This window comes from Rhamphochromis longiceps, linkage group LG23 (genome assembly GCF_057381845.1).
Source record: "Rhamphochromis longiceps isolate RC_006_pf linkage group LG23, R_longiceps_female_GT1.1, whole genome shotgun sequence".
NCBI classification, from domain to species: domain Eukaryota; kingdom Metazoa; phylum Chordata; class Actinopteri; order Cichliformes; family Cichlidae; genus Rhamphochromis; species Rhamphochromis longiceps.
Genome location: NC_140578.1, coordinates 43,945,061 through 43,957,852, shown reverse-complemented (window position 1 = coordinate 43,957,852; position 12,792 = coordinate 43,945,061). Strand labels below are relative to the sequence as shown.

The 12,792-nt window shown below is 38.2% G+C and overlaps 1 protein-coding gene, 1 long non-coding RNA gene and 2 other non-coding genes across 4 annotated transcripts in view; 1 reads left to right on the top strand and 3 right to left on the bottom strand.

Moving 5' to 3' along the window:
• Nucleotides 1-12,792, bottom strand: part of LOC146642775 (ribonuclease inhibitor-like) — a 128,697-nt gene that overhangs the window by 46,971 nt on the left and 68,934 nt on the right. The window lies entirely within an intron of this gene.
• Nucleotides 1,697-5,520, bottom strand: LOC146642782 (uncharacterized). Its single transcript, XR_014909515.1, has 3 exons — nt 5,249-5,520; nt 2,023-2,080; nt 1,697-1,828 (listed from the first exon to the last, which is right to left on the bottom strand). It is a non-coding gene; the product is annotated as an uncharacterized LOC146642782 (long non-coding RNA).
• LOC146642781 (5S ribosomal RNA) lies at nt 10,495-10,613 on the bottom strand. The gene has a single exon (XR_014909873.1). It is a non-coding gene; the product is annotated as a 5S ribosomal RNA (ribosomal RNA).
• On the top strand, nt 10,970-11,088 carry LOC146642780 (5S ribosomal RNA). Its single transcript, XR_014909853.1, has one exon. It is a non-coding gene; the product is annotated as a 5S ribosomal RNA (ribosomal RNA).

The window sequence follows — 12,792 nt, the reverse complement described above, 5'->3', positions numbered from 1 at the left end:
TCCAAGAAGCTAAATCTGGTGAAATGGTTTCTTTAGCTGTCAGCTTGAAAGGCTGATTGGGGTATTTTTGTCACCTTGCATGCGGGGTGACAACAGCAACACAAAAGGGTAATTATATTCCATTAAATCTGAGCCATATTATATTCAGTATATTTATTTTAATTTCAGTAAATGTTTTTATTTAAATGACATGTTTCAGTGAGATAAATGTGTTATTTCAAGGTCGTTGCATCATTTTTGCAATATATATATATATATATATATATATAATCCACATAATTTCCTTAGGGATTATTAAAGTAATCTGATTCTGATTATTCACTTTAAATATGAATACCACACCAGACAGCTCATATTATTCAGAAGGCACCTTTATTGCTTCAATGCAAATTAGAAGGTGATTAACAGCCAGATGCTGCTAATCCACTGCATTTGAATAATTGCTCATCAGCATATGTGAGCAGCTCTATAAAAGCAAACATTTTGGCAGTTTTCTGGTCTGGAGTATTCAGGTGTTTGTTAACACAATGTCATAATGTTCCCAGGAACTGATGACCCAGAAAATTCACCCCAGGGTCAAACTGTGCAGTGGTCAGAAAAAGCTCAAAAATCCAGAAGCTACATCTCAGACTCTACAGGCCTCAGTAAGCAAGTTAAATGTTAGAGGCCATGACAATTAGAAAAAGTTTGAATAAGTGTGGCTTGTTTGGAAGGGTTGCAAGGAGAAAGTCTCTGCTCTCTAAAAACAGCATGACAGCATGGCTGCAAGTTTAGTAGCAAATTTGCAAAGCATAACAGCACAAACACCGCATACCAGCTGTTAGCATGGTGGTGAAGGGGTGATGATTTGAGCTTGTCTTGCAGCTACAGAACCTGGGCCCTTGCAGTCATTGAGTTTTCCATGAAGTCCCTTGTATACCAAGTAGTCTACAGTCAAAACTGAGTTTTGGTAATGCAGCAGGACAAAGATCCCAAGCACATCAGCAGAGCTACAACAGAATCAAGGTGTTGCAATGACCAGGTCACAGTCCACAACTCAACCTGAAAAACAGTGCTGGGAACTTAAGAGGGCTTTACATAAACAATACCACAAACCTCAATGAACTGACGAAACGATGTAAAGAAACGTCAGGCGAATGGAGACTAAGAGTCATACAGAAACAATTTGGTGACGCTACTGCTGCTAAAAGGTGGCTCTGCAAGCTACTCACTCATGTACAGTGCTTAGTTTTTCAGAGTACTCTATAGATTCCCATGAAAACACTCTTTTCCACATGACTGTATGTCAGATAAAAGAGATACGATCTGTGAAGAGGATTCTGAGAAGAGAAAACATCTGGGGACCTGTCCCGAAAAGTTCATTTTGTTCATCTGGGCGTAGAGTTTTCAGTAGCAGGAACGCTCTGTCACTCATCCGAGTTCGACTTCAGACTTCTTCTGTCTCGGCTCAGTGCAGGTTTCCCCAACCTTTGTTTGAATTTAGACTTTACATATTGTCCAATTTCAGCAAGGGAACTGAAAAGTGTGCTGAGGATAAATGATCAATTAGGCAGATGTAAATGAACAACAGCTGCAGGCTGGTGGCTCTGACATCACACCTGATGGACACCTAGAAGGCTAGATTCAATTGTTTTGGAGTTTCTGAAGACCGTCTATGACTCTGGGGTGACATCAATCATCTTTTATGGTGTGTTCTGCTGGGACAGCTGGGGCTTCCCTCTTTCCCCTGCTGGGATGGGCACGCACACGTCGCTGAGATGTGTGGTCTCAGGTAACTGGTACTGCTGGAGGCTGCAGGTGACATAGTCATACTATACCAGTGTAATAACTGAAATAACACAAATAGAAATGAATAAATAAACAGATAACATAGTCACATGAACAAGAGGAGCCTATAGAGATTCTAAGTAGCTGATCTTGCAAAAGCAAAATGTGTTCTGCACCACAATGCATTCAGGTCACAATTCTGATTGCAAAAGCTGGCAGATAGGACAGGATATTAAAAATAAAACAAAAACCCACCTCCCACCACATGCAGGTCATCCTAGCAGCACTGAGCAGCTCCTACAGTGACACGCTGCTGCAACAACAGTGTGCGAGGAGAAATTTCAGATATCTTTCCAGCTGCTGTCAGACTCTACAATAGAGTCTTAGTGCCCACTTTAAAATTAGGTGTATACAACATCAGGGGAATAACAACACGTGATATATTACACCGTGCCATTATTTACTTAACAAAAACTAAGCCAAAAGGCCGTTTCTGTACTTTTTTCACAAATGTCAATATTTTTTTAATTTACTTATTTTTAAAACATGTGGTTTATTGAATTGAAAAAAAAAATAGCTGCAATTGTTGTAACGCGAGCTATGAAAGACAACCTGCATCTGCAGCTGTGGTCACTGGTCCTCACATCATGTTTGCAGCATGTTCTGAACCACAAACAGAGCAGTGCTAACTGGTGGGCTAGTGATGTAGACACTGATGCTAGTTAATTTAAGGTGGGGCTGCTGAAATGTTTAAAAGCTGAAGCCCCCAAAGTTTTACTTGTCTGTGACACAAATGAGCTCCAACCTGCTCAGGTAGAATTTAATAACAGCTGAGCTGCACTAGACCTGGTCTCTGCTCATCTTGACTCCTCGTTTGGTAAGAACTTTTTATTTGTATATTTAAAATCTTTTATAGACAACAGGCTTATTTTGAATAACTCGATCTCCTGCCACACTTATACTCACATTCACTAACCAGATATGGGCTTTAAAACATGCATCATCTGGGTTCTGTGACCATGAATATCGTGAATAAGAAATGTGCATGCACAGGCAGAGGCCTATCTTTTTTTATTTATGTTCAAATAATGTTCAATTTTAATTCCCCCTTTAGAGCATTTCATTTACTGAAGACATCTTCACCATCCGCTGTTCCAGACGACTGACTCGTGCCTGAACTCCTGCAGGTTAATCAACCAACCACTGATCAGTAAAGCAAAAAGTACGGTAAGTGTCCTCAGTTGGAAAAGTTTGCTTAAAAGTTTCACATCTTTATAATATAAATAATTATATTTAGCAAGAATGTTGTCATGACTGAGTGCAATGACCGTTTCCCTCTGTAAGGTTCAATGTGTGGATGCAAGTAGAGAAGTTGTCTTTAGATACACCTCATGAATAGGGGTGGGTTTTTATAATCGATTTATCGATTAAAATCGATTCTGGCTTGGATAACGTGAAATCAATCCATTAAAATCCTGAATTGATTTTTTTAATATAAATTTATTTTGCCCAAAATGCCAGAATCTCTGGTGAAAGATCACAAACTTTCAACAACCACCAAACAGCTAAGACAGTAAATGAGAGCAAGAACACGGATTCTGCACAAAGACTTAAACACACAGCGCGGAGCGCGGATCAGAATCAGTTAGATGTCGCCTTTCTCACAGTCGGGGCTGAAAGCCGACAGCTCGCTGATTCTGATTTGTCGGCGGGTCCGCGCTTTGTGTTCACGCCCTTTTTGCGCTGATCATAAAGCTGTTAGTTTTATCTCTCTCCAAACAACATTGACTGAACCAGCAGCAAACGAAGCAGCAAACTACGCTTCACATAAACATCGTCATGAATTCACTCTGACTTTTGCTGTTTTGCTTCCACCACGATGCACAGCTCTCTCTCTCTGTCTGTCTGTTGTCTTGCTTGTTACACAGAAGTCTACCGTTGTTTACAGGCTGTCAGCTGCTGTTTTACTTACTTCCGAAAAGAAAACCCAATTTCTGCCGTTCAATACTAAACAAATGTAAACTTTTTAAAATTATGCAAAATGCAAAACGCTTAGCCGTGTCTCTAATAAAACCGCGGTAATGTCAGAGGTAACGTTCATATGTTGATTAATGGTTTTCTTTCATTTTTGATGTACTGCAGAATATTTTTATAAAATCCCAGAACAGTAAAACCACCTTCATGTTTTTCTGTGTTTTATCTTCAGCTACTTTGACACAAAGGCATCTGCTGTGACGCTCACACCTCTGATAACGTCTTGTGTGTGTCAGCTTCCTTTTTATAGATACAATAAAATGTACTGTACTGATCTGAATTATAATATTTCTGACTGTCCAAATTTCCCAGATTCAAATCGAATCGAATCGTGGATCGAACTGATTCGGTACCTTGTGAATTGGAAGCGAATCAATTCTAGAAATCAGTGACGATACCCTGCCCTACTCATGAACTCATCAACTGAGAGTTAAAAAAGTCATCAAATTTATTTAAATGACTTGTTGTTAATTTCCACTACTTTACATAAAAACTTCTGTCACATGGTAAATGGCCTGTATTTGTATAGCGCTTTTACTAGTCCCCCCTAGGGACCCCAAAGCGCTTTACACACCCAGTCATTCACACACTGGTGGAGGCAGCTACAGTTGTAGCCACAGCTGCCTTGGGGCAGACTGACAGAAGCGAGGCTGCCATATCGCGCCATCGACCCTTCTAGCCAACACCAGTAGGTGAAGTGTCTTGCCCAAGGACACAACAACCGAGACTGTCCGAGCCGGGGCTCGAACCGGCAACTTTCAGATTACAAGGCGAACTCCCAACTCTTGAGCCACGATCACCACAAATGAGCTGCTATGCAGGCATATTCAAATATTTCTAAGATTATAAGGTCTTACCAGCAAACTCCACAATTTTATTTGTGTCTTCGTGAAAAAAGTCAAGTTTAATCTTGTGAATGTAAAAAATTATTAGGTAAAGCAGCCCCTTCATAATGTCTACATGCTACCAAATGTATGTAAATGATTACAATTTCCTGTTTTAAAAAAATCAAGTAATACTTTTAAAAATTACACAATATTATTGTTCAACATGTCCTCCGTGCCTCTCTGAAAAGTTTCAAAATATTTACTAAAGTAAAAATTAGACTGGTTTTGATATTGAATTTTTGGAAGCTGTTATATTGATATTGATTTTTTATTTTTATTTTATTTTATCATTTAATGATTTTAAAAGTCATCATTAAAAGGAATAAGAAAGTAATGACACATGTTTTTAGTTAGTTTCATTTACTTTAATTATTATTTTTTAAATGATCCTTGGCGCATATATTCCTTTCAGGCACTCTCCAATAACCTGCGGTCTTTACAGTGAAGACACGCAAACATCAACCTGGAACATAACTGTATGAAAATATATGATCCGTATTCGTCTTAGTTCATAGTTACACTGTTTAAAATAGAATATTAAACCAAACAGCGGTAATTACCTGTCCAGCAGAGATTCGCTAGCTCTTGTTTCATTTCAAGCTCAGTTAAATTATTTCTTTCTGCTTTTCCTCATCAGCGATCTTCCGTCTTTTCTTTTCGACTTGTCTCTCAGTCCGCGCTTCCTGCTCAAGTAAGTCAGCCCCCTCCTCTGGCGCGCATGCTCTGCAGCGCATACCCGACGGGGTCTGCGCAGCGCGTGCACCACAGGTGTGGAGAAGTACTGATTAGTGCTCCAGTTTCAACATAAACGCTTCCAGAAAGCGAAACATGCTCCTTTTCAGACTAAAATATCAACGTTTCAAACCATACTCCAGGGTTTTTAGTTCACCGTTTACGAGGTTTAACAAGAAAATAAAAGACAAATCTGAATGTTTGAAAATGATTTGAAAAAATTCTGTAAAGAATGGATCAGAAATACTAAAATTATCCTTTTACTTAAATTTAGTTGCTTTATTCATTTGTTACATAAGTTAAACAAACTTATGTGGGTTTCTATATAAGTCAATAAAGAAACAAGAACAAACTGAGAGGTTCTGGAAGCGTGGAGTTCAGTTTGCAAATTTATCTAATGCAAAAAACATCTATGAATAAAACTTTTTTATTATTATTATTATTTTTTTTTTTTTATTTATTTTGAATAAATGAATAAAACTTTGTTGGCCAGCAACTTTTCAAAAAGACAAAAAAGAGAAAAGCTGGTCATAAAAAGAAGCTATTATCTGGGGGGAAATAATCATTTGATCCTCTGCTGAATTTGTAAGTTTGTTCACTTATATTAAATAATCAGTCTCTAATTTTTTTTTAAAGTATTTTCATTTTGATGTAATGAGACAGAATATCAACCAAAATTGAATAAAAAATGTATTTGCTAAAATAAATGAATTGATTTATATGTCACTGAGTGAAGTAAGTATTTGATCTCAAACACAACTTAGTACTTGGTGGAGAAACCTTTATTGCCCAGCACTGCGGTAATATGTTTCTTGTAGTTGGTCACTGGGTTTGCTCACATCTCAGGAGGGATTTTTTTCCACTCCTCCTTCCACAAACTCTCTAAATTCTTTCGATTTCTTTGCTGCTGTTTGGTAACTTTAAGCTTCAGCTCCCTCCACAGATTTTCTTCAGGACTGAGGTTTGGAGACTGCCTTAGCCCCACTCCATGTCCTTGTGCTTCTTCTTTAGCCACACCTTTGTTGCATCAGTGGTATGTTTTAGGCCATTGTCATGCTGGAAGACCCATCGATGACACATCTTCAGTCTTTTGCCTGAGAGAAAGTGGTTCTTGTCCAAGATTTTGCAGTACATGGCTCCATCTACTGGCCGCCTCAGTGTGGTGAAGTCGTCTTGTATCCTTGGCAGAAAAACAGCCCCACAGTATAATGTTTCCACTTCTGTGCTTGACAGTGGGGATGATGTTCTGTGGGTTACACTCAGCATTTCTCTTCCTCCAAACAAAGTGGGCTCAGTTCATGCCACAGAACGCTTGTTGGGTTGTCGAGGATCAAAAACTTACTTCACTCAATTATATGCAAATCAGTGAAAAGAAATCATGTATTGTGTTTTGTTTCTGTTGGTGTTCATGTCTCTCTCCAGTAAAATAAAACATCCACAAAAAATAGAGACTGTTCATTTCTTCATAAGGGAACAAATTTACAAATTCAGCAGGGGATCAAATACTTACTTCTGCCACTACAGTGATGACGCTTTTGTTGCATTAAATTCTTGATCTGGAAAATGTTCCTGTTTTTCTCTCTCCAGGAAACAATGAGGATCATGTTTACCTGTTTGCTGCTTGTGCTGCCCTTTGTTACTGGACTCTGTCTTAGCAATAAGTATATACATTTTTAACATGTGATCAACCTGTATTTCTTCACATGTTACATGAAATAACATAAAACTATTATTTCCTTCTGATGAGGGAATTTTATATTCATCCCACCAATACCGACATATTAATTGTACTGACTGTAGGATGCTGTGTAGAAATAATCTCTTAGATCCAGCTTGCTTCTAATAAAATATTTTTTATCTGATCACAGGATAAGCATATAATAAAAGTCACTTTTTGGTGTTTGTTGGTTTTTATATATTTATTTTTTAACATTTGGAGCATCACCAGTTACAAGACTCACAAGCTGACAAGTTCTTATTCAGCGCCCTGTCTCTTGTTTCTTTTGTTTTTAATGTCATCCAATTTTTTTGTTTTCATTTTGGCATGCGATTCATTTCTAAGACTTTTCTAAACGTCTAAACGTCGTTGCCATAACGGAGGGGGCTTGAGCATTTGCCCCTTTCCTCTTGGACGTCCCAAGAGCCCTGTTCTTGAGGCATTACTATTTTTTAATCTGTGTACATGTGCTGTCTGTGCCCCTCAACAATAACATTTAACTAATAACCCCAATTTTGCTAAATAAAAGGATCTGGCTTCCACTAGTCACATGATGCCCATTAACTAATTCTCGACTTTGACGGCAGAGGGCATTGGTTACGAGATCACAAAGAACATGCACATTTTTTGCCGCCTGGGTGGTGCGGAGCTGTAAGCGAAACACACAAAGTAATTGGGAGATGCAGACTGGTGCAACAAAAACCAGTAAGTAGGTGTAGAGCGTACACTGTAGTCTATAGCAGCGGTCCCCAACCCCCGGGCCACGGACCGGTACCAGGCCTTGAGTCGTTTGGTACCGGGTCAAGAGAGTTGAAGCTCGTACCGCACAGAAAAAATAAATAACTTACATTATTTCCGTTTTATTTATTATCCGACTCTGAACAGTGTTTTATTTGGAAAAAGACTGAATTCTCTCAGTTACTTCAGTCTATGACTGACTCTTGACGCATGTCAAGATACATTAGTTAATATTAAACCCACAAACTAGCAAAATTAGTAAAAAACAGATGTCTTTGGAGGGTTTCTTTGCAAAGGAAAAAAGGCCCAGTGAGGAGACAGAAGAAGAGTCTATGACAACTACTAAGAAAAAGAAAGCTGCATTTAACAGACAACAAGTGGATATATTGCAACAAGTGATTCCCATGCACCAAGCCCGCTCTGCATAATATATGTGGAGACCAGCTCTCCAATGAGGCAATGAAGCCTTCAAAACTGCTTCGTCACTTGGAGACATTAAAAAACAAGCCTTTGGACTAGTTTAAAAGAAAAAAGCAGGAACAACAGGGACAGAAGCCATTACTGAGGGCCTCCACAACAACAAATACAAGTGCACTGAGAGCATCATACTTGGTGGCTAACCGTATTGCTAAGGCTAAAAGGTCATTCACTATTGGTGAAGAATCGATCCTTCCTGCCACTAAAGACATTTGCTGTGAACTTTTCTCCTTAATATTGGTATGATCCCAGCTCAGGCACTGAGCGAGGGGGCGGGGCAGCTGCTGCCTGCGAGTGCGCTGTTGGAGAAGCGCAGCGAGGCAGACAGAGAACTGAAGTTTGACCAGGTTCCAAAGGAAATCATTCGTACTGTACAAATAATGTAAATATGACGGTGCATCACAAAAGACTGATATCAAACTGATCACTTGACCCATATTACGTTACTTGCTCTTCAAGTGAATCAACAAAAGGTGAAATGAAAAGCCGAACAACAACAATGCTGTTTCTTTAGAGAGTCTCAGCTTACATGTGTGTTTATTTCATATTTTCAGTTGTTTCCCTCCACGGCTAAATAAATCGGTTTCAGTTATGCACTGATATACAAGACTGGACATAAGGAGCTTCTTTCAAAGAAAAACTCTGGTAGATGTTATTTTATATATTATGCTTTGTATGTTGTTCAGTATATTTCTATGCAAAACAAAAGGAATTTCAATACACAGCAGTACATTCACAGTTGAAACCAGATATTTACATACACTTTATGGAAAACACAAGAACATTTTTTTACTGTACAACATCAATTTAGAGTAAACTTGTTTTGTTTTGCATAAATAAATATTGAAATATCTTTTGAATTAGTTAAAGAGAGAGAGCTGTCTCTTTTTTATCACTTTCACCAAATTTAGGAGCACATATACACTAAGTTTATTGTTAATTAATAAGAAAACTCCAGACGATTCCATTCTGAGCTGAAGAAGCTTCTGATAGGTTGGTGGCACACCTGTGGATGCATATAAGGCAAAACACAGAGCCTGTTTCTTTGACATGGGAACATCAAGAGATGTCAACCAAAACACCTGGAAAAGAACTGTGGAGCTCCATAAGTGTGGCTCAGTTTGAATACAATTTGGTGCCATTTACAATTAAGAAATACAGACAGTTTCTCTCTTTACTCTTAAAGTTAACAAATATGTTTTTTATATTTATCAACATAAAAAATAAACATTTAGTCTGATTTGATGTTACAATTAAAAAAGTGTTTTTGTTTTTATCTGAAGAGTTTGTAAATATCTGGTTTCAACTGTATATTTGATGATGTTGGTGTTTGGTTTGATTGTCAGCACAAAGAGGGAGAGAGAGAGGACAGAACAGATGAACAAGAGCAGGTGAGACACACATGTTAGTCAAATGGTTGTTTACCAAAAGTATCAGCGTATCATAGGTCCTCATGTATCTCGTACCTAGTGTTTCTTTTTAGGTTTGTTATTTTTCAAATTCTATATTTATTAAGTTTTGCAGGCTTGTTTGCACAACAAGGTTAAATAATTATCTAAACTTTTCTGAATCTAAATAGTGGACTTTGGTAGAATTAAAAAATAAGTGTAGTGCAGGTCTATGATGATTTTTAGTGCTACTATCATCTAGCTCTGATTCTGGTTCTGTCTTGGTTAAATCCTAAGTAGTCCTGCTTCTGAACTGTTGTAGTCCTGTTTTAATTCTGGATCAGTTCTGGGTCTGGTTGAATTGGGGTTTAGTCCTCGTGTCTTGATACAGCCCCGACTTTGTTCTGCCTTGCTGCTTAATTAAAAAACTACTTTAAGGTGTCCTGCACATGTGATATATTTTTCCCTATATGAATATGAACTCAAAACAGAGCCAATTAATCTTTCAGTCATTTCTTCCCCCCCACCCCCCAAGTCCCAGATGCATACTACCCTTTAGGGCTAAGCCCCGGGTGTATCAAATGTCTGCCTCTGCTCTGCTCTACAACAGAATCACAAAGGTGTCTCCAATAAGCTGCAGAGATGATTGTTGTTTTAATTTTTTAACGGTACACAAGCAAAAAATTAGAAGAGAGGTCATGAAGTTTCTTACTAAACAGTAGCGCCCTCTGCAGTTTGTGTGTGGAAGTGCAAAAGCTTACAGCACCTGGTATTCCCAGGCGGTCTCCCATCCAAGTACTGACCAGGCCCGACCCTGCTTAGCTTCCGAGATCAGACGAGATCGGGCGCGTTTAGGGTGGTATGGCCGTAAGCGAAAGGTCAGCTCAGAAACGGCGTTTTTATACATGCTGTAATGACACATACACGCTTACGTTTTTGTTTTCTATATTTAAGTTAAAATGTCCAAACGACAAAAATGTTGGACTTCCAAATCGACCCAACACACCGTGTGCTCTCTGTCACTTTAACACTGTGCTGTAATCAACGAACATGTCTTCTTATCGTGATGTTACTGCGGGAAAAGCATTTTTGCAGCTCAATTTGAAGCTGCAGTTAATAACGAAGGTTTGCATGTTGTCGCTGTAACATATGAAGTTTAGCACAATAATATAGATCAAACTGTGAGACATTTGCCACCAATAAAAGGTCTTTTTCACAGCTTTGCTTTCGCTTACGGCCATACCACCCTGAACACGCCCGATCTCGTCTGATCTCGGAAGCTAAGCAGGGTCGGGCCTGGTCAGTACTTGGATGGGAGACCGCCTGGGAATACCAGGTGCTGTAAGCTTTTGCACTTCCACACACAAACTGCAGAGGGCGCTTCTGCTCCTACTTGTGCTAAGAGGCATGAGAAGTTAACATTTATGGGTGATAAAAAATCCTTTTTCTATATTTTTAACATGAGAATATCAGTTTTCCATCTTGTGTTCCAGAGTAATCGGACAAAAGACAAACGTAGAACAAGGAAAAAAGAGGCCAAGTGTCTCACCTATAAAACAAAATAGAATAGAATAGAATAGAATAGAATTCAACTTTATTGTCATTGCACATGCACAGGTACAGGGCAACGAAATGCAGTTTGCATCCATCCAGAAGTTCTTTAGTGATATAGATATATTACAATATATATTAGCAATAATATAGATATGTGAGTATATTACAGAAATGGGTCTATTATGGTATGTTATAATGTACACGGTATGAAGTATGTTGTGAATATTCTATAACTATAAGTATGTACAGGCTGTAGTGAGTACAAGCTATGTACAGGATATGAACAGGATATAAATATGAAAAACTATACAGAATATGAAATAAATAACTTTACAGAATCTGGGATATACAGCTATACAGAAATGGGAACTATGCAAGTTGTAAACAGTTGTAGGATTAAAGATTATCGAATGTACAGAATGATTATTTACACAGAGCTATACAGTAGCTGAAAATTACTGTTTTCTGAATAGTCTCACACAGATAAACATTTGCAGGGAATACCTTTTCCTTCAAAACAAACGTGACAGACTGTGTTTTTCTTTACTGATTGTATTTGAGTAGAAACTCAGATTAAAATGGCATGAGTGCTCATAAAACGATTTAACTGTAAAAGTAGGTGTAGTGGATCACTTTGCATAGATGTAGATAAAAGTGCAGTAAGCAAAGACTACAGTGGTCATTGAGCAGCTGTTCCTATAATGTGAATCTGGGATAAAGGCAGAGATTATTTGTTTGCCTTTGTTTCCTGGTTCTTTCTTTCTTATCCAAATGGAAAAAGAGAGCATAAAAGTACTGTTTACAAGCAGCTTATCTATCTCATTGTGCCCACTATCATAAAATCTTGGTTGACTGAGCACTGAGCCATCTACCACTCGAAATTGAACCTGTGTGGGACAACAACAAAGTCCAGTATACTAAGTTTCAGTAATGTGCAGTTTTTTCTGTGGAAGATGTAAATCTAAATAGATGTCCTATTGTATGCATAATATACCACTGAAATTTATAAAACAACTTCTAAAAACAAATTTCGATTTATTTTAGATTTTCTCAAATCCAAACAGTGCTAAAAGCATACACACAGTCAAATATTTTTCATACGAGGTGCTGAAGGTTCTGCAATGTTCTGTCAGTGCGCCCCAGGGCAGCTGTGGCTACAATGTAGCTGCCATTACCAGTGTGTGAATGTGTGAATGACTGAATGTAGTGTGAAGCGCTTTGGGGTCCTTGGGGACTAAGTAAAGCGCTGTACAAATACAGGCCATTTACTGTGCATGTGTTTATGCTCAAGTGTATGAATAAATTAGTCAGTTTGAAACAGTTGCAATTTAAACAGTAGAAGAGTGGCACTATATTTATATATTTATAAAGAATTTCAAACAACAATTAATTGATGCTCAAAGCAGGTTTATTTAATTAATATCCAGATTTCCAATTAGTTCCGAATTGATTCAGCAGCAAATCACATCACCAGTCACTTCAAGGCTGTTTGTATTAT